The sequence below is a fragment of the Lissotriton vulgaris genome, chromosome 6 (genome assembly GCF_964263255.1).
Source record: "Lissotriton vulgaris chromosome 6, aLisVul1.2, whole genome shotgun sequence".
In the NCBI taxonomy this organism is placed as follows: Eukaryota; Metazoa; Chordata; class Amphibia; order Caudata; family Salamandridae; genus Lissotriton; species Lissotriton vulgaris.
Genome location: NC_141694.1, coordinates 1769542875 through 1769565962, shown reverse-complemented (window position 1 = coordinate 1769565962; position 23088 = coordinate 1769542875). Strand labels below are relative to the sequence as shown.

Below are 23088 nucleotides of genomic sequence, written 5' to 3'. Positions count from 1 at the left end.
CATCACTGGACCGAAAAGGTACAGCCACATCACTCCAGATCTGAAGGCACTAGACTGGCTCCCTTATGAAGCAAGGATTCAGATGAAAATTGCTAGCATAACCCACAAAGCCCTACACTTCAATACACCGAAGTACCTAGCTGGAAAACTGGAACTGCCCGTTGGTGGCGGATCATCTAGAAGCCAATTGTACAAAAAAGAGAGTACCCCTGTAACTAGATACATTCCTAAATCAGGGATTAAACAACAAATGTATATATAACTACTTTGGCAAGTGTTGAAAATATGGGCAAACAAATGGAAAAACGAAAACCCGGATCAAGATCTATATCAGAAACAATTTAATAGCATCAAAAAGGCAAGTTATACAAAAAACATGATCAATGTACATTAAATAATTACATAATCCAAAATACATTCTTTATGGTTATAAATGTTTTAAAAGAGCAATACGTTCCTCCATTTGAGAAATGATAGAACAAGCCTAACTAATCAGTAACACTTCACATTCATCCTTCTAGAATGGACACAATGGGTTTGTGAATTTGTATAGAGAACAAACCTATGGAGTGTGCATATACATCTTCATTTTTTAATAAACAGTGATATATGCCAATTCCCTTTCTGATAGATTATATTTTAGTGGCACAATTAAGATCACATTTGTTTACTTGTGCATCACTGGCCAAACATTTTAGTTCTTTGTGTCTTGTAACAATCAGATGGAATGGATACAATTCAACTGGGCTAATTGGATTGAAACATGTGCAAATACAGCATAGCTAATAGATTTTGAAATATAGTGACCACTATCAGTCAAAATATATCTGATTGTTACAAGCCATGAAGAACTAGAATGTTTGGCCAGTGATACATAATGAAACAAATGTGATCTCTATTTTGGATTATGTAATTATTAATGTACATTGATCATGTTTTTTGCTTACCTTGCCTTTTTGATACTATTAAAATGTTTTTGATATAGATCTTGATCTGGGTTTTTGTTTTTCCATTTGTTTGTCCATAATTTCAACAGTTGCCTAAGTAGTTATATATACATTTGTTAGATCATCTAGAAGCACCAGCACCTTACTGTTGAAAGCTCAAATATTTCGGAAAAAGAAAACCTACAACATAGTCTTCTCCGGATTGGCCCCTAGAATCTGGAACTCCCTGCCCCCTGAAATCAAACTGACCCCTTCAATCAATTCATTCAAAAAAGAAGTTAAACTGCTTTTAATGAACAAATCTCTACCCTGAACCCACAAACACATTATCTGGATACTGATCTGATGCTGTTCTCCAACCAGGGCGTGCACGCCGTCTGAGTACTGGTTTATAACTCACTGTCCCACTCCTGATTTGCAACGGACATTGTCAGCGTTTATGTTTCTTGGTCTATTTTCTGCTTATTGAACTGTCTCTAAAGCGCTCTGATACCCTTCTAAGGTCAAGTTTACGCTATATAAAACTTTATAAATTAAAATAAATAAAGATGATGGGGTTTGGGATAAGTATAAGGAGAAATAGAGGAGGGAAGAATCGCTAGGAATGGATTAGAAAGCTCCTAGTAGTAAAATGAATTTTTAGTCAAAGGAGAGATTGGCGAAGGAAGAATTTAGAAGGGTTGTTTGGGAGATCATATGTTCATTTCAGATTGACAACTGTAAAAGACTAGATGTGACACCAAATGTTACAGTGTTGCAGTGTTTAGAAGCAGAGATTGTGTTTGTGAAGTTTCAGTTCAGGAAGTCTTTAAAGCACTAGAGCTCCTTCTTTCCTTAATAAAGGGGAATTTGACTGCTTGGGGTGGGAACAGAATCCCACAGGCTTCAGAAGTGCTGCCTAAAAAGAGACTGGGAGAAGCTAATTTGGTTCAAGAACCTGTGTATTTGAAGGTCGAGTGCTTTCTTGTCCGTAGGAGAGCAGTGAACACCAGAGATCTGTAGTTTCTGGGACAAACATTTAAAGGAGCTTTTGTGCACTGCATTGTATGTTAGTGTTTTGAAGGGGCATCTAGCGTCCGGTGGAAGCCAGCTTAGGTTTGATTTTAAAGTGCAGGTGAATGAATGGCCATACGTTTTTTAAAACAAAATGCATCCAAAACTGAACTGTTGTTAACCTAAAAAAAAATGCCATTGAAAATAATGTGTTAGACCACAGTGATGAAGCTCCCAGCAGGCTATGCAAACTTTGTTTGAAACCTACGCAACTTCTAGATTCAGATTTTTGAATGGAATCTGAGATCTCTATGGTAAGAAACATGCTTCTGGCAGATAAAAAGGTTGGAGCAAATCTTGCCATATATCTCGTAAGAGCACCACCCCCATTCAGTGTAGGCTGGACTAATACAAAGCCATCTGGCTTGGCCTCCCAGTGAAATGTTACAGAGGACTTCAGGTAGTACAAAATATAGCCACCTGGCTTCAACGCGGGGACAAATGTAGGGACCACATTACCCACATTCTAGGTTCCTCCACTGGCTACCAATTAAAAAAAAGTAATACTCAAATCTAGTGGCAGCTCCTCCACAATCACTGAGGAGCATCGTCCTACTGCCGGACTCAGAGCCAGCAAATGTAAAATAAAACGATGTTCTTGCATCGTTTTATTTTGCATCTGCCTGCTCTTAGCCAGCTATGTTGGGAGGTGCGGGCCGAGGCATGGGAGGGGGAGGAGGAGTGCTAGTGCACTACACTCCTTAAGTGCTCATGTGTGTTTGGCCGTCCATTTCAGGTTGACCAAAACACACATGCGCACTTAGGTTTTCTCCAGCCCAGCTGCATTGAGCAGCCAGGCTGGAGAAACCCCACAAACTCGCTGGTCTGAGCATGGCGTCTTTCCAGTCCACTCAGACCAAACCCTGCGCAGGGAATTTGTCCGATGGGCAGCTGGGACCAGGCAGGAAGAGGAGAAGTGGCGCGACGAGACGCGATGCTGGAGGCGGCCGGCAGCAAAAGGTAAGTTTTTTTTAATATTGTATTTTTTAACCTCCACCCACCCCCGCACAATCCCACCTGCCCCACCACCCTTTGTTTATGGTGGCAGCGGCTGCTCAAATCCCTGACCACGGAACAGGATTATACACAAATCTTCCCCTATATTCTTTGCTGCTAATTTTTAACTTCATAACTCCTAAACTGCAATTTGCACTGCTGGTCAAATACTGCAGGAATTCCCAAAGAGTAAAACAGCAACCTTTGGAGATAGAGCTTTTTCAGTTGCAGCAACAAATGAATGGAACAAACGATATATATATATATATATATATATATATATATATATATATATATATATAGCTACTTGTCCATTGAACTTTAACTCATTCTTTGTACACTTTACTATTAGAGAGTCTCGGATGGATATATATATATATATATATATATATATATATATATATATATATATATATATATATATATCCATCCGAGACTCTCTAATAGTAAAGTGTACAAAGAATGAGTTAAAGTTCAATGGACATTCTTTGTACACTTTACTATTAGAGAGTCTCGGATGGATATATATATATATATATATATATATATATATATATATATATATATATATATATATATATATATATATCCATCCGAGACTCTCTAATAGTAAAGTGTACAAAGAATGAGTTAAAGTTCAATGGACAAGTAGCTACTAGAAGTGCAAATAGGGAATACCTTGGCAAGAAAATATCTGTAGAGTTCATGATGAACTCATGGGCAAAGGAAAACTGGTTCCCCTATCTGGACACCCTTCCAAACCCGTGGTTTAGGAAAGAGATCCTAAGGCTGCACATTGGGATTAACCCATGGCTAATAAATAAAGAAATTAAAACCAAAATGTTGGATCCTAATGGGTGTTGTAAATGTAGGCTGGGCACAAAAGGGCACGCCTTGCACATTTTGCTGGACTGTATAAACATCTTAGATCAGAGTAAAGTTTGGCTACGCCCTATATTTGTAAAATATGGTATAAGAACTCGGGCGCAAGCAATTGAGCTGATCACAGAATTACCTCATATCGACATTGCCATTGCCCTAGGGAATTTCATAAAGATAGTACAACGTTTTGTAATAAGTCAGAAATAATATTTTAAAATTGTATAATGAGGAATTTGAATCTTGTCTAGAGTTAGCTGTTTTATTAATTTTAATAGGATAGGAACTAAATGAAGGAATCAATTATATGAGCACCCACTTCTTTTTAAATGTCATGTATCTAGGGGGAGATCATTTTATAACCAATGGTAGAAGATTTTAACTTTTAACCTGCAAGAGAGATTGTTGGAGAATATTTTAAATCAATAATTAATTGCTATGTATTTGTTTAAAGATTACGATCTAAATAAACATACTTTATGACTATGTCTGCCTATACAAATGTTACCTCCCTGATGCTCATTTAAATGTACATACATTGCTTCCATAACCCAAAATTCTCAGCATGTAAACTGAGCCCTATGTAAAACAGCCTGCTACACCTTTGACTATTGCTGCGACACTAAGTAGCTGCAATGAAATAAATATTTGTTATCAGTTGAGAAGCAATAAAAACATGCATCTGTGATCAAGTGGACATGATTAGACTTTCTGCTCATAAATCTAAAGGCTTTCTGACTTCTCATTTCCTAAATCTCCGTGACAGGTGAGACACAAGGGCTGTTATCTGGGTGCTGCACACACCGACACTAAGGTGAGAACTGCCCTTCAGCACGAGGCAAGGCTAGTTCTGGTCACATTTTCATTACAAGTGTACAATTCCTACAGGCAGTTCACCACCTTTGGTGGTGCAGGCAGCACCCGATGACGAAACTGATAGTGCCAGCCAGAAATACAGCAGTGGCCGGCTTCAGACCAGCCATCTTGCTGGTGGGACCCGGTACTAGCGCCTTGTCAATGTTCTTTACAGCAAAATACAGAGACCACTCTTGACAAGGTTCAAGAACGGATTCCAGTTATGGCCCTTGAGGGTTTGGAGCGAAAGAAACTCAAGGTTACGTTAATACTGTTTACACTAACTGTTGTATGCATTGATAGAGTTAGAGGGGCATCTAAAGCAAAAAACACTAACAGCTCCATAACAGCAAAGGGCAGAAGCAGCAGTGTGAAACCTTGTGATGCCAACAAGGCAAGGTCTGAAGAAGGTTATAATGGAATTTCAACCCATAGCTACACAGCAAGAAACACTGAAACGCAGCAGGGGCTGCGGAAATAGGCCCTGGCCCGGAAGTGAATGAATCTGGACGTCTGTCGCCTAGAAGCACTTAAATGACACTCATACACGAACTCGGAGTAAGTAACCTTTCAATACGTAATCTGCTCCTGGTGAACGCTGGCAGCTGAAGCTCGCACGATGTGGACGCAAGGCGAGCGTCTTTACGCGGATCTGCCTCTGAGAGAAGAGTTACTTAGTAAAGGAGCAGCGGGCTGACGAGCCTGGGATCCCGCACCTACGCGCCGGAGTGGTACTATACCTGGCAGATATTGGCAGCCATCGGCAACCCCAGAACACTGCCTATCCCTGCTGATGAGGGGTAATACCCCGAAACACGTGTCCAGGGATGGCGAAGACAGCGAAGATAGCAGAAGATCGAAAGATGATGCATCGCGAACACTTTCCTACATTGACCAGAGTCCTTAGGGGCGACACCGCCGGTGTGTGAGTAGTGTGCGACCCCACCCCCATTTGTAACTTTAAAGCTCCCTTGAGCAGCGGGCTGACGAGCCTGGGATCCCGCACCTACGCGCCGGAGTGGTACTATACCTGGCAGATATTGGCAGCCATCGGCAACCCCAGAACACTGCCTATCCCTGCTGATGAGGGGTAATACCCCGAAACACGTGTCCAGGGATGGCGAAGACAGCGAAGATAGCAGAAGATCGAAAGATGATGCATCGCGAACACTTTCCTACATTGACCAGAGTCCTTAGGGGCGACACCGCCGGTGTGTGAGTAGTGTGCGACCCCACCCCCATTTGTAACTTTAAAGCTCCCTTGAGCAGCGGGCTGACGAGCCTGGGATCCCGCACCTACGCGCCGGAGTGGTACTATACCTGGCAGATATTGGCAGCCATCGGCAACCCCAGAACACTGCCTATCCCTGCTGATGAGGGGTAATACCCCGAAACACGTGTCCAGGGATGGCGAAGACAGCGAAGATAGCAGAAGATCGAAAGATGATGCATCGCGAACACTTTCCTACATTGACCAGAGTCCTTAGGGGCGACACCGCCGGTGTGTGAGTAGTGTGCGACCCCACCCCCATTTGTAACTTTAAAGCTCCCTTGAGCAGCGGGCTGACGAGCCTGGGAACCCGCACCTACGCGCCGGAGTGGTACTATACCTGGCAGATATTGGCAGCCATCGGCAACCCCAGAACACTGCCTATCCCTGCTGATGAGGGGTAATACCCCGAAACACGTGTCCAGGGATGGCGAAGACAGCGAAGATAGCAGAAGATCGAAAGATGATGCATCGCGAACACTTTCCTACATTGACCAGAGTCCTTAGGGGCGACACCGCCGGTGTGTGAGTAGTGTGCGACCCCACCCCCATTTGTAACTTTAAAGCTCCCTTGAGCAGCGGGCTGACGAGCCTGGGATCCCGCACCTACGCGCCGGAGTGGTACTATACCTGGCATATATTGGCAGCCATCGGCATCCCCAGAACACTGCCTATCCCTGCTGATGAGGGGTAATACCCCGAAACACGTGTCCAGGGATGGCGAAGACAGCGAAGATAGCAGAAGATCGAAAGATGATGCATCGCGAACACTTTCCTACATTGACCAGAGTCCTTAGGGGCGACACCGCCGGTGTGTGAGTAGTGTGCGACCCCACCCCCATTTGTAACTTTAAAGCTCCCTTGAGCAGCGGGCTGACGAGCCTGGGATCCCGCACCTACGCGCCGGAGTGGTACTATACCTGGCAGATATTGGCAGCCATCGGCAACCCCAGAACACTGCCTATCCCTGCTGATGAGGGGTAATACCCCGAAACACGTGTCCAGGGATGGCGAAGACAGCGAAGATAGCAGAAGATCGAAAGATGATGCATCGCGAAGACTTTCCTACATTGACCAGAGTCCTTAGGGGCGACACCGCCGGTGTGTGAGTAGTGTGCGACCCCACCCCCATTTTTTACTTAGTAAAGGAGGTTGGCGCGGTTCTCACCGTTGCCGTGCAGCATCAACCCATATGTTCTCAAGATACAATCTGGAAAGGGCCCGGCGAGGTGCCCCATCAGAATAATAGCATGAATCTGGAAACGTCTCCCTCTGCAGGCGACGGCCTTTGGCAGTTCCGAGGGGGACCGAATGCCACATCAATGCTTCACCCTGCGCCCTAGAAGAGTTTAGAGAAGGCCCCGCCAATGTAAGCCCCACCACACAAGGACAAGCAGCAGCTAGTGAAAAAGTAAGTTATTATCTATTTAATAAGGCTGTGGCGGCTGGTGACATTGGAAATGGGTGAGGAGTAAAACAATTGTCGTACTTCACTACGGCGAGCGAGCATAGCGAGCGATCCTGAACCACCTACAGGGGGTCGGGGTCTACCCCCTGAGAAAAATTTGAAAAAAGAGTGGGCAAATTATACATTTTCAAGCAAGCCAGAAGGTGCTAGAGGAGGGAAGAAGGCTACAGGCTGAGGCAGAAGCAGGGGAGCAGGTAAAGTTGGGGCCAGCAGTGGTGAAATGCAGGACAGGGATACTTGTGATGAATGGTTCTGCATCAAACATCAGCTGAAATCCAAAATGCTGTCCCAACAACGGAACTTCCCAGCAATGGACCCAGTAAATGGAGCGGAGTTTCACAGCACCAATCCATCACAGTGACTCAAATGAACACTCAGAGATTTCTGCAGGAAAGAATGCCTATTTTGAGGAAGAAGCCTACACTTTAAACCATTTACAATGTTTAGATTTTCTTTTCATCGCCAGCGTGTGGCGCCACAAATCAGGCACACCGTGAATGGTGCTTGTTACATGGCGAAAAAATTAAATGTCCTGAAAAATCAGTCAAGCTTTGGCAAAGCCAGTAAGTCTGGCTTTTTCACAAACATAGTTATAATAGCGTTACTACAGCTGGCTACTAACTCTGCTAATGATAACACTACTTCATATTATAATGTAAACGTATATTTATATAGAATGTTCTTGCACTTATGATGTTACCTGCCATGAATAAAAGGAACTATTTCTATATAACCAAAAGGTTCCAACTGATGAAGTTCTGCTTTTCAGCGCACTGATACCCTGAATACACGCCCTGATTTCCGAGGCCCGTGCTTGTGGGCTGTACTACCGGGGAGATTGTGGAGGTGTATGGAGAGATTTAACTACAAGAAACAACTGTATAAAACATTCAGGTAGTTGAACACTGTTTTCCATGCGACAATAATTAAGTATATCCTTTTAATTTCATTTCATTCTTACGAATTAAGCCGTGGTCCGGAGCAGATAATTACGCTGTCGATAGTCACCAAAGTAAGAAATATAGACTAACAACCTTGTTCTTTGGAAGAAAAGCTCCATAAAGATGGCATAAATGGGTTTTCAAGGTTTTTCTCACTTTAATGGGCACCCTATTTGAAAACAATCCTTGCCCGATTAACCACACAGCACGTAGCATAGAAACATTAAATACAAAATTGAGAGGCTTCGTAGAACTTTCTAGTGCCTACAATGCCAATCCCCATAAATTATAATCCGTCGGAAGCATTTACCGTCGTCCGGAGTGAGTCCACTCTCGCCACAGGCACGGTGGAACAGAAGCAGCAATGTGAGAGCACAGCACACATATATTCATTCTAGGTTTACACAAACACACGAAAGTCGCGGCTCGCAATACTGGCGGGGTGGGGCCCGGGAAAGTTTAAAATTAAAATATAATAAAAGAAAACTTACCGGCCCGCGCCGCCTCTGCTCGAATGCTCCTGGGCCGGGGTCCCGCATTCTTCAACAAACAGGAACAGCCGCAATGTCACTGCCAACCCCTCTACTGACGCTGCTCCAGCAGCGCCAGGATTGGCTTGAGGGCAGGGATACTCCCTGCCCATAGGAGACGGGGCTGCGGCATAAAGCAACCCTGGGTCTCTTAAGAGGAAGGCTAGTGCACAAGTTCGGGCTGATCGTAAAAATGACCAGCCCAAAAACGAACATGCGCACTATTGCTGTGACTATCTAGTGCGCTGCTGTCACTCAACTTCCTGAGAGCTGCCGCAGCCCCGTTCCCACCCCCTCCCAGCCCCTTCAGCGTCCCTCATTCTACTTCTCCGACGCTAATTCCAATCAGGAGTCCTGATTGGAATTAGCGTAGTTGAAGTAGAACGAAGAATTTGAATGGGGCCGTGGCATTAATGGGGCAACGCCCCAGCGCCCGTAATGGACGCACAGCCACTGCAATAAGGTCTATTTAAGCTTCCTTTGTGTGCATTCTAAGTAAATTCACATAAAGCCGAGCGGATAGCTCAGTGAGTTTAACACTCTCACCTCAACCATGCAAGATCTTGGGGTTAAGAGGTGGAACCCCTGCCAAGGCGTCTCAACCATCTATCCAAAAGTTGGTAAAATCAATACCATAGTGACATGTTATTTATAGTGCTTAGAAAGAAGCAAAGTGCTGTTTAACCCGTTTACGCGGAATGTCCGCCGCGGTGCGGGCGTTCTAAAGGGTAGGCGGGGCTGCGTCGGCCAACGGTCGTGTGCAGCACCAGGGAGGGAGAACTCACGTCGGCCGTCGGCCGACGCGAGCACAGAAGGGGTTAAAGCGCTCTATTTATTTATATTCTTATATAGCGCAGGACTCGACCCCCTGTTAGTATATCAAGAATAATAACAAAATATGTTAGTATTCTTGCTATACTAACAGAAATAGAACAAAGTTATTATTTTATTCATGAATTTTTTCACATTTAAGGCGTGGAAAAAGAAGCACCTGACCTGAACCTGTCCGTCTCACTAGTTCCAAGTGCTAACAGGTACTTCCTTTGACCTACATATCACACTTAAAACTAAACCTACACATGTGGGATGTGTCGCTTTAAAGTAGGGGTGTACAGCGTATCTCAGCAGGGCCAGAGTCATGTCAAACTTCCAGAATCACCAATGACTTTGTAAATGGCATCGTCTAGATTCACTGTACATGTATTTAATTTATGTGCATATTCTGAAACCAGAGCATTAGCCTAGCGCTCCTAGACTGAAGTGAAACGCTGCTGCCACCTTAAAAGAAAGCACTTTGTACATCTAGCCTGTGGTGTCTGGACAACGGAGCCTGCTCGAGCAGGACCTATGGCACAGCATCATTCTGTCCATACAGACAAGGTGCCTGGGCGCACCCGCCAGCTACAAGGTACCTATAGCACATCACCATTCTGTACATGAAGCCTGCGTTGCCTGGGTGCCCCTGCCTGCTCCAGAGGGACCTATAGCACAGCACCATTCTGTACATCAGGCCTGCGGTGCCTGGGTGCCCCTGCCTGCTCCAGAGGGACCTATAGTATATCACCATTCTGTACATCAGAACGTGGTGCCTGGGTGCCCCTGCCTGCTCCAGAGGGACCTAAGGCACATCACCATTTTGTACATGAAACCTGCGGTGCCTGCTCCAGAGGGACCTATAGCACAGCATCATTCTGTACATCAGCCCATTCTGTACATCAGCCTGTGGAGCCTGGGTGCCCCACCTGCTCCAGAGGGACTTGTAGCACAGCATCATTCTGTACATCAGCCGGCGGAGCCTGGGCGCCCCGCCTGCTACAGAGGGACCTACAGCACATCACCATTCTGTACATCAAGAAGCAGTTCCTACGTGCCCCGCCTGCTCCAGAGGGACCTATAGCAGATCACCATTCTGTACATCAGGCCTGCGTTGCCTGGGTGCCCCTGCCTGCTCCAGAGGGACCTAGAGCCCAGCACCATGCTGTACATCAGGCCTGCGGTGCCAGGGCGCCCCTGCCTGCTCCAGAGGGACCTATAGCACAGCGCAATTCTGTAAATCAGGCCTGGGTGCCCCTGCATGCTCCAGAGGGACCTATAATACAGCACCACGCTGTACATCAGGCCTGCAGTGCCCCCTCCTGCTCCAGAGGGACCTAGAGCACAGCACCATGCTGTACATCAGGCCTGCGGTGCCAGGGCGCCTCTGCCTGCTCCAGAGGGACCTATAGCACATCACCATTCTGTACATCAAACCTAGGTGCCCCTGCCTGCTCCAGAGGGACCTATAGCACAGCACCATTCTGTACATCAAGATGTGGTGCATGGGTGCCCCTGCCTGCTCCAGAGGGAATTACAGCACATCACCATTCTGTACATCAAACCTGCGGTGCCTGGGCACCACAGAACGCTCCAGAAGGACCTACAGTATATCACCGTTCTGTTAATCAAAATGCCGTGCCTGGGTGCCCCTGCTTGCTCCAGAGGGACCTACATCACATCACCATTCAGTACATTAAGCCTGCAGTGCCTGGACGCCCGCGCCTGCTCCAGAGGGACCTATAGCACATCACCATTCTGTACATCAAACCTAGGTGCCCCTGCCTGCTCCAGAGGGACCTATAGCACAGCACCATTCTGTACATCAAGATGTGGTGCATGGGTGCCCCTGCCTGCTCCAGAGGGAATTACAGCACATCACCATTCTGTACATCAAGATGCGGTGCCTGGGTGCCCCCGCCTGCTCCAGAGGGACCTATAAAACAGCACCATTCTGTACTTCAAGCCTGCAGTGCCTGGGTGCCCCCTGCCAGGGCCGGACTGGGAACCAAAACTGGCCCTGGCAAAGTGCTGGGCCGGCCCCAGCCTCCCACCGGGGGTTGGTGGTGCCGCCGAGCTCTTTGCCAGGGCCGGTTTTCGGACGATTTTGTTACAAGGCCCTGTAACAAAATCGGCCCCCAGGGGCCCAAAACCGGCCCCCACCCGTGCGGCGCACCGGGGGATTGCCCGGTGCCTGCTACGGCTAGTCCGGGCCTGCCGCCTGCTCCAGAGGGACTTATAGCACAGCGCCATTCTGTACTTCAAGCCTGCAGTGCCTGGGTGCCCCCGCCTACTCCAGAGGGACCTATAGCACACAACCATTCTGTACATCAAGCCTGCAGTGCCTGGGTGCCCCTGCCTGCTCCAGAGGGACCTAGAGCACCGCACCTTCTGTACACATCAAACCTGGGTGCCCCTCCCTGCTCCAGAGGGACCTATAGCACGGCACCATTCTATACATCAGGCCTGCAGGGCCTAGGTGCCCCGGCCTGCTCCAGAGGGACCTAGAGCACAGCACCATACTGTACATCAAACCTGGGTGCGCCTGCCTGCACCAGAGGGACCTATAGCACAGCACCATTCTGTACATCAAGATGTGGCGCCTGGGTGCCCCCGCCTGCTCCAGAGGGACCTATAGCACAGCACCATTCTGTACATCAAGCCTGCACTGCCTGGGCGCCCCTGCCTGCTCCAGAGGGACCTAGAGTACAGCACATTCTGTACATCAAACCTGGGTGCCCCTGCCTGCTCCAGAGGGACCTATAGCACATCACCATTCTGTACATCAAGCCTGCACTGCCTGGGTGCCCCTGCATGCTCCAGAGGGACCTAGAGCACAGCACATTCTGAACATCAAACCTGGGTGCCCCTGCCTGCTCCAGAGGGGCCTATGGCACAGCACCATTCTGTACATCTGGCCTGCAGTGCCTGGGTGCCCCCCATGCTCCAGAGGGACCTATAGCACATCACCATTCTGTACATCAAGCCTGGGTGCCCCAGCCTGATCCAGAGGGACCTATAGCACAGCGCCTTCTGTACATCAGGCCTGCGGTGCCTGCTCCAGAGGGAACTAGAGCGCAGCACCTTCTGTACATCAGGCCTGCGGTGCCAGGGCACCCCTGCCTGCTCCAGAGGGACTTAGAGCACAGCACCATGCTGTACATCAAGCCTGCAGTGCCCCCTCCTGCTCCAGAGGGACCTAGAGCACAGCACCATGCTGTACATCAAACCTGGGTGCCCCTGCCTGCTCCAGAGGAACCTAGAGCACAGCACCATCTGTACATCAGGCCTGCAGTGCCTGGGTGCCCCCGCCTGCTCCACAGGGACCTAGTGCACAGCACTATGCTGTACATCAAACCTGGGTGCCCCTGCCTGCTCCAGAGGAACCTAGAGCACAGCACCATCTGTACATCAGGCCTGCACTGCCTGGATGTCTCCGAGTACCTGAAAGGCCATTCCGTAGATCAAGCCTCTGTGCCTGGCTGCGAGCCTGCTTCATTGCTCACAGTCACGGCGTACAATCTAACTGCGCTGAATTATGAGACAATAGAAGCCACTGCAGAAGCAATTATGGATGTAATCCAACAAACAACTCGATTACCTGAGAGCATCAGTGCGAGCATTAAACCAAGCAAGCAAGGCGTCACTTGCTGCTGCCTCATGGAAAGTGCAGAGGGTCAACCGGCAGTGCAGACGTCCAGTAAGAGGGATGCGGCGTCAATGTTTAAAACATGGAGCTGCCAAGAAGGTCCTTGGTGGAAAACATGCACAATTGTCGACTCAATAGATCGGTTTTACGGCTGTTTCGAATTGCCTCTGGCTATGATACTGCTGTGCCCCGGTCCCTTAGACAAAGAACACCCCCTGTTTGGACCAGAAGAGCCTTGGCCCAGACTGGGTGAGTGCCTGTTTGTGCTTTTCAGCAGTAGAGGTAACCGGTAAAAACAATGAACCATGGTAAAATGGCAAGGGGTCACAAGCAGCAAGAGATCTGCATACAGACATCTGTAGATGAGCAATCTCAGAGTTAAGGAGATGTTAAGAAAGTCAGCCGCATGTGCATTGATAGCAATGCAGAAAAAAATCACAAGGCAGCTACAGGCAGACGTGCAACAAAAGAAACAGATGTCATCACAAGTGAGAGAGCAGCAGTGGAACAGAAGAGCCTGACAGACAATACTACATGAGTACACATGCGCACTACATTGTGCTACTAGGGGATGTGAGATTACCCGCAATAGCAAATGCCGCCTAACCTAAATTGTTTCCCTGTGAATTATCGTATAGTGCTATGTGTTGCCTTTCAGAAAGCTTAGTGTGCTAACAGGTGCGAAGGACACACTTTGATTGCTAGAAAAATAAGTGGCGATCCAAACACGTGAAATGATTATCCATGTCTAAAATTCCAGAGATCGCTCCTTGTTCCCAAAAAAAAAATCTCAGTTTAAGGCAAGCCTGAAAAGTTCAATTTTCAGGAGTTTTTTTTAAGTTAAGTGGTAGGTTCAGCTTTTGGGCTGAGGTCAAGGGTATTCCAGACATTGAGCAAAGGTCTCTGGTGGGGGTGCACTGAGGTATGAGGTTAAGGCACTTAGGAAGACGACTATACGAAGGTCAGGCAAGGAACTGTCGACGGTGCCAGATATCAATGCAAAATATCAATAACATCATAACTAGAGACACCCACTTATACATGAATCCAAACCCTGTGTTCAAATCCTATGCCACCTGACATCACTTGAACAGGAGCCCCCATCCCCCTCACAAACAGACCCAAACTTTTGAACATGGTTATCCCGGACACTTACTGAAAAGTGTACCACCCGCTATGCAGCGGTTTAGTGCCACTGCATAGAAATAACCTCGCAGTGGCACTAAACCGAATGAATACATAGATGATGCAAGTACAGCCGCAAGGAAAAATCAATATGGAAACAACTCAACAAACTGTCCGTAGTCTGTCTTCAACATCCCTGGAAGGTCTTCCGTGGGCACCTGTGATGAAGACACATAGTTCTGCATCAAAGGGAGCTCTGCAAAATAGCATCAAGAAGGTAACATCAGCTCGTGAATTTTCTTTTTCCCAAAAATTAAATAGTGTGTAAAAAAAGTATTTTTTTTTTTTAAGGAGTTTATGAATATATTTTAGTCTTCACTGCCTGTATTTATGCTGGTCGCTATTTTAAAGCGTTGTTTTTAACTGCTGCTGCTAAGGGAGAATGAAAACCTTAATTATTAATTTGCTAATTTGCTCCTTGGAGTTCTGTCTGCCTTACAATTTTCTGCTGCTACACGATTCACTTTATCTAAAAATTGGTCCTATTTTAAAGCTGATATTGTATACTATCCTAATGTTTACACATGTATGCTGCTATTTAAATGCACTTTGCACAGAATTGGATCATGTCTTGTTGTTATTCGTCATTGCCAGGGAAAAACAGTTGTTAGTCACAAATGTTTCAGTTAACTCCTTAGAACCTGTTCTGTTGATAACTCTTTGCTGCTTAACGTTGCACTTTATTTCATTTAGATTTACTGTGAAGTCGATATTGTATTGTATTCCATTTTCTACAAAATTGCATATGCATTTAAATTGATGTCCCTTGTCGATTATTGAATACCCTTGTTTCCTTCTGCATATCCGGTGCTACTGATTGTTCCCATTTGCTTGTAGCCCCTCTATTTTTCTGTGTTATGGAAACTTGAGAATTGGCCATGAAGGAGCACGTTTCTTGATTATGGGCTTTTTTTTAATTAAATACTGCCATTGCTAAATATTTTTCAATTCTGTGTTTAAGCGTACTTTGAATCAATTATGCTGGAATTTGATTTTTAAACATTTTATTCCATTTACGATGGCAATGAACTGAGTTCGAATTTTAATGTGTATTCATATAATAATAGTGCGTATTTTTTAAGTGGGCCTCAGTGGAGATACAAATTCTTAATAAAAATTCAATTGAATTGAAAATCGCTCTGCAGAGGGCCGCAAGATCACTGCAGAGAGGACCTGCCCTGGCATAGAAGATGCACCAAGAGGAAGGACGGGAAGGGCTTGACAGTCGAGATAGCACCACAGTGTCCGATTCATAGCAAAAAGTCCCCCCCACAGGCTGAACACACAGCCTCAAATTCTTCATTACAACCCTCTCTTGAGAAACCTGGGTCATACTCCAAGAAAGGCTAGGGAAAGGCCTCCAGAAGTAGGACAGATCAGACGGCGTAGACATCTGATCACAGAGCTCCCAGGACATCTCAGAGCATGCAGCAACCAATGAAGGTCTGCAGGAGAACACACACAGTCAGTTCAGGTGCTGACTGCCTTTGACACAAAAGGACAGTGGGCTCCAAAACAGCCTATGAAGTGCTTAAAGATTTACTTTTGTGGCGTTTGTGGCGTTTCAAAGCCTGCAGCCAAGCCCTCGCAAAGGTAATATGTCAGCGTAGGTGAGAACTCCTGAATCAATAAAATACACAAATAAACAGACAGCCCACTGATGTGATACTATTCTGCTAACCCGACGCCTGCATGCACAAGTATTGCCACGTGCATTTAATGGTACTTCAGTACACTGTTCTAAAGGCGGTAGAGTAAATTAAAGGGCAGTAAGGTGAAAAGGACTGCCACTCCGGCAGAGCCCGCATGCTCCAATGGGGCCTATTATTTACAGCAGCCTGGGTGTGTTCCACTCCGGCCCTTGTGAGGCGTCACATACATCGCACGTGCAACGTTCACATATATCACGGTGGCTGGCAGATGGGCAGCAACCAAGGACTCGGGCGCTTGCACCTCAATTATGAAAGTTGCGAGCCGCATATGCCGCTCTGCTGCGAAATGGAAAGTGTTTTAGAGTGTTCACTGTATTCGCACTCCAGGCAAGACATCTCAGTGGGTTCAATGTGCCCCCATAGGCCTCTAGGCTCTGCTCCTTCGTTGCTCTGCTGTTGGGCTGTTGGGCCCAGTGCCCTAGTGCTGTTGGGCCCAGTGCCCTAGTGCCCCGTTTGCTCTGTGCCACCTTCATTGTTGCCTGCTTCATTCACTATGCTCTCCGCCGTAATTCTCACCCTCCTTGCCCCCTCCCCCCGTTTCTGATCCTGTGCCCCCCCCGTTTTGCATTGTGCCCCTTCACTGTTGCCTTATGTTTTTTTTCTCCTTATATTGTACTGTATTGCATTGTTAATTCCGCCGTCTTGCCTGTGCCCCTCTTGCCCCCTTTTTTGACTTCTGTGTCCCCTTTCCCGCCGCTGCGTCCCTGCGGCCCCGCCCCCCGCTGTCCCATTCGTCACCCCGCTCCCGCCTCCCAGCTGCTCCTCCCTCCCACAACCCCTCATATGGAGGCCGCGCAGTGAGCACGCGCAGTGGGCGCGCCTAAGGCAAGCCCGTCTGCGCCCGTCCGTGCCTGGACCGCGCCCAGCGCCAGAACCCCTGGCCCCCGCCGAAGCCAGACTGAGGTACGACTCCGCCGCCCTCCACGCACTCAACACAGGACGACCGCCCGCCTGCTACCGAGCCACCCTGAAACACACCCACAGACCCTTCACCTGTCAAGCCTGCAAATTCACCTGCCTCTGAGCCTGCACCCCCCCGCCAGACCAAGCAACAACTACAACCACCTCAAGTGCATCCTCCTCAACACACGCTCTGTCCACAAGCACGCCGTCGAACTCTGGGACCTCCTCGACTCAACAACACCAGATGTCGCCTTCCTCATGGAAACCTGGATGAGCGCGTCCTTGGCCCCAGACATCGCCATAGCCATCCCGGACGGCTACGAGATCACCCGGAAGGACCGCATCAACCAAACCGGAGGAGGAATCGCCATCATCTACAAGAACAGCATCAACGTCACGACCAACGCCAAAGACACACTCTCCGCCGCCGAACACCTACACTTCCAAATACACACCGACCCCAAGAACACCCTGAGAGGAACGCTCATCTACAGACCCCCAGGCCCATGCACACAATTCGGCGAATCCATTGCAGACTACATCAGCCCGCACGCCTTAGCCTCACCAGAATACATCCTCCTAGGAGACCTGAACTTCCACCTGGAGAAAAACAACACCACCACCACCACCCTGCTCGGCAACCTGGCCAATCTCGGACTCAAGCCACTGGTGGACCCACCCACCTCGCCGGTCACACGCTCGACCCCATCTTCTCCGCCAGCAACCACGTCTCCTTCAGCCACTCCACAGAACTGCACTGGACCGACCACAGATGCATCCACTTCACCTTCAAAAAGAATACATCCCACAAACGCACAACAAATCCCCCGCAGATGCTGGAACAAAATCACCACAGACCAGCTCCTCTCATCACTGAGCCAGAGCCCGCCAGCCGACACCGCCGACCCCAACAACACTGCCCACAACCTCGCACAATGGATAACCGACTGCCCCGACGACCTCGCTCCACTGAAGAACCCCCCAGGCAAGACCAGCAACAGGAAAACATCATAGTTCACAGACGCCCTCAAAGAATCAAAAAAATCCTGCTGGACCCTCGAAAAAGCCTGGCGCCACGATCGGACTTCAGAAAACATGACAGCCCTCAAAAACGCCACCCGCAAACACCACCAGCTGATCCGCACCACCAAAAGAACATTGTTCAAAGAGCGACTAGACAAGCACACCCACAACAGCAAGGAACTCTTCAGCATCGTCAAAGAGCTCTCCAACCCCAGCGCCAGCAACAATGACATCACACCATCACAAGAACTCTGCAACTCCTTCACCACGTTCTTCCACCGAAAGATCGCAGACATACACAACAGCTTCGGACCCAGACCCCGCCTCCAGTCACAGAACCATCGCCCCCCACCACCACCATCAGCGCCTGGTCCCCCATCAGCACTGAAGACACCACCAACGTCATGAACTCCAGCCACTCCGGCTCCCCCTCGGACCCGTGCCCCCATCATATCTTCAACAAAGCCGACACCATCATAGCACCCCATCTCCGGAACATCATAAACATCTCGTTCGCATCAGCCGCCTTGCCCGAGAGCTGGAAGCACGCAGAAATAAACGTCCTTCTGAAGAAACCCACAGCGGACCCCAGAGACCTCAAGAACTTCCGCCCCATCTTTCTGCTCCCCTTCCCACCTAAAATCCTCGAGAAGACCGTCAATAAACAGCTGACTGCTTTCCTCAAGACAAACAACTCGCTCAACCCATCCCAGTCCGGATTCCGAGCCAACCCCAGCACCGAGACTGGCCTCATCGCAGCCACCGACGACATCAGGACCCTGATGGACAACGGAGAAACTACCGCCCTGCCCTCATCCTCCTGGACCTCTCGGAAGCCTTCGACACCGTATGCCATCGCACCCTAATAACCAGTCTCTTCAACACAGAGATCCAAGGAAAGGCCCTGGACTGGATCACCTTGTTCCTCTCCGACAGAACCCAGAGAATCCGCCTCCCTCCCTTCTGCTCAGAAGCCACTGAGATCATCTGCGGCGTACCCCAAGGCTCCTCGCTCAGCCCAACCCTCTTCAACATCTACATGAGCCTCCTCGCCTCCATCACACGCAAACACAGCATCAACATCATCTCCTACGACACCCAGCTGATACTCTCCCTCACTAAAGACCCAGCCACCGCCAAAACCAACCTACAGGAAGGAATGAAAGATGTTGCAGAATGGATGAAGCTCAGCCGCCTGAAGCTAAACTCAGACAAGACGGAAGTCCTTATCCTCGGACAATCCCCTTCCGCCTGGGACGACTCCTGGTGGCTCTCAGCACTGAGTTCCGCGCTGACTCCCTCGGACCATGCACGCAACCTGGGATTCATCCTGGACTCCTCCCTCACGATGACCAAGCAAATCAACGCTGTCTCGTCATCATGGTTCAATACTCTGCGCATGCTCCAAAAGATCTTCTGGTGGATTCCCACCGAAACCAGAAAGACGGTCACCCAGGCCCTCGTCACCAGCAGACTGGACTACGGAAATGCCCTATACGCAGGAACCACCTTCAAACGTCAGAAACCACTACAACACATACAGAACGCCTCCGCACGACTCATCCTCGACATCCCTCTCCACAGCCACATATCCATCCACCTGAGAAACCTGCACTGGCTCCCCGTCAACAAGAGGATCACATTCAGGCTCCTCACCCACGCACAGAAAGCGATCTACGACATGGGCCCCGAATACCTCAACAACCGCCTCTCATTCCACACTCCCACCCGCCAACTCCGCTCTACCAGCCTCGCCCTCGCCACCGTCCCCGGGATTTGCAGAACCACCCCCGGAGGAAGATCGTTCTCCTACCTGGCAGCCAAGACATGGAACTCCCTCCCCGCACACCTACGAATGACCCAGGACCATCTCACCTTCAGGAAACACCTCAAGACCTGGCTTTCATAGCAGTAGCTGCAACCCTCCCCCCTTTCAGCACCTTGAGACCCTCATGGGTGAGTAGCGCGCTCTATAAATGAATTGATTGATTGATTGATAGGCTATGAGATTTGAATTCCCCTTTCATTCTTGATGTTGTAAAAATAAGCACAAATACATTGGATAATAAGAAGTATTACTAAAGAGCTTGGACACAATACAACTTGGAGCATCCGCTGTGCAAATCCTAAATATTAGGATTTCGTACTGTTGGTTTGGGACTTTTTCTGGGAGTGGATGCTTGTACGCAACATAACAGATGTCTAGGCACTGTCGAAAAAACGGAGTCTTAACCCTCCACTGTTTCCCAGCTGGGTTTGTGGTTTGCCAGTGCTGTTACACATCCATATGGTACAAGTGTGTGTGATGGTAAAAGGACTGTCATACTGTACAACTATATCAAGCGAAGCACCAGTGGAGATGATGGGCTTCTATACCAGACAGCAATAGAGAGTCAAGAACCGCCTGTTCTCCTTTTGCATTCTTGATAAATTAACTATATATTGCATTCAGTGTTGTCCATTTTTATCTTATTTGATCTGGCATCAAATAATTTTTAAAGATTATATAATATATATACACACATATATACACACACACACATATATATATACACACACATATATATATATATATATATACATATATACCCATACATACACTTTTTATAGGGACTTTCAACCCCCCTTGTCCTATGGTCTACTACTGTGATATTCAGTTCTCTTCCATCCACTACCATGAAAAGAAAAGGGGCCGCTCACGTCATACATAGTCTAATTTCACAGAGTGACTGCCCTATTACAAGGAGCGATGCGATGACGTTTCTTTCAGTGCCAGGGACTACTATGGCAAGGTATGCTTCTGAGACCTAAATAATATTCATGTGTTTAGCAATGTTTTCTTTTGTAAAATGGCAGGGTCCAGCATCTCCCCAAACAATAACGTGATAAAAAATAAAAACAATTATTGACAAAGTCAAAATGCAACGCTAGACCTATTTACTTTGCCAATCAATGCTTAACATGCAACTACTACTGAAATATAATCGGATTTTAAACCTACACATTTTCCACCTATATAAAAGAGATGTAAAAAAAGATAAATTGCGCGGCCCAGAATCACACAATCGAAAAAAATGGAAATCCAAACTTTGTTTCAAGACTCCCCGTTTCATTTGTCAACAATTCAAAAACTTGACACGGGGTTTATGCCAGAACCATGTGACAACCTGCGTTCTATGTAAGTTGTTTACTCGTGCTCCCTCATTCTGTGAGGTGGGAAGTATCATAAACAAAACCGGGTGAATGCACAGCGAACTCTTCCTCTTCACAATATGATGGCCTTACATTATCTATAAGTGGGACTTCCCGCCAGTGAGCAGCAGGGCGCTTGACGAAGCGCACTCTGAACATATCGACCGCGGGTGTCGTAGGGAGAATAACACGGGGTATGGTGTCCACTTGGAATAGAATACTGCAAGCAAGGCGTGTGGGAGTCGTGCATTTGGGCAGGATGCTGCACAACACTTCATTTTTACATAACGCATATTTACAGTCTGAGGCACAGGCAGTAAAGCTGTTTTGATCTGAATCACATGCTGTCTAGGACGCATTCAAACAGGACGCTTTAAACTCAGCAGTTAAGCCCACATTTCACCTTCTAACATTCTCAGAGTTTGCGAACCCCCTGCCCCTTCATCGAAGGCACACATTTGCGCACAACAAACCGAGCAGCGCTTGTGGCTCGCAGTTGTGCTTGTAAATGCATTCGGGTATTTACCATCGGAGGTGCCCCAGCCGGGCTGAAGGCTGCTGCTCGGCGCCGGTTCCTATGGAGACTAATGTGGGCCATAAGCTGGCACGATCAGCAGAGCGCCCGCCGCGCCTCCCTGTAAACTTGTGCAGCCTCCATGCTGTACAGGGCACGGCATCGGCGCAGGCGGAGCAGGCTCCGGCCGAGCAGCCCCGAGTCGGACGACAACACCCCGCCGCGGGCTGGGAGGCTGGCGGTCTGCCGGGCGGGGGCTTCAGGGCGCAGGCGGAGTGGGGACGACGCTCCCGCTGCAGCGCTGCAGAGCTGCCTCGTCACTCGGCTTCCTCCTCCTCGTACAGTACACTTTACCCACAATACACCGAGGGCCAGGCAGACTGGCACACTCTGCTGCTGGCTGTTTACAGCTCCGAGGTCCAGGAGCACCTCCCCTACTGCCTTATATACAGCTCCGAGGGCCAAGCGCACGCTCTTCTACTGCCTTATATACAGCTCCGAGAGTCAGAAGCACCTCTCCTACTGTCTTATATACAGCTCTGAGGGCCAGGCGCACCTCTTCTACTGCCTTATATACAGCTCTGAGGGCCAGGTGCACCTCTCCTACTGCCTTATATACAGCTCTGAGGGCCAGGAGCACCTCTTCTACTGCCTTATATACAGCTCTGAGAGCCAGGCACACACCTCCTACTGCCTTATATACAGCTCCGAGGGCCAGGCGCACCTCTTCGACTGCCTTATATACAGCTCCGAGGGTCAGACGCACCTCTCATACTATCTTATATACAGCTCCGAGGGAGAGACGCACCTCTTCTACTGCCTTATATACAGCTCAGAGGGCCAGGCGCACCTCTTCTACTGCTTTATATACAGCTCTGAGGGCCAGGCACACCTCTTCTACTGCCTTATATATTAGCTTCGAGGGCCAGACGCATGCACTCCTAGTGCCTTATATACAGCTCCGAGGGGCAGGTGCACCTCCCCTACTGCCTTATATACAGCTCTGAGGGCCAGGCACACCTCTCCTACTGTCTTATATACAGCTCCGAGGGCCAGGCGCCCCTCCCCTAATGCCTTATATACAGCTCCGAGGGTCAGAAGCACCTCCCCTACTGCCTTATATACAGCTCAGAGGGCCAGGCGCACCTCTCCTACTGC

General features: G+C 48.4%; 1 protein-coding gene across 3 annotated transcripts in view; it reads right to left on the bottom strand.

The window, feature by feature from the left end:
- The window catches only part of NCOA1 (nuclear receptor coactivator 1), a 1223800-nt gene that overhangs the window by 882204 nt on the left and 318508 nt on the right, over positions 1-23088 (bottom strand). Inside the window, exon 1 of one of the 3 annotated variants that reach the window (XM_086928022.1) lies at positions 21943-22290. The exons of the other annotated variants lie outside the window; for them this stretch is intronic. The gene's annotated coding sequence lies outside the window, so the exon portion shown is untranslated. Of the gene's footprint in view, positions 1-21942; positions 22291-23088 lie in introns of those variants that run through there. 3 annotated transcript variants of the gene reach the window in all.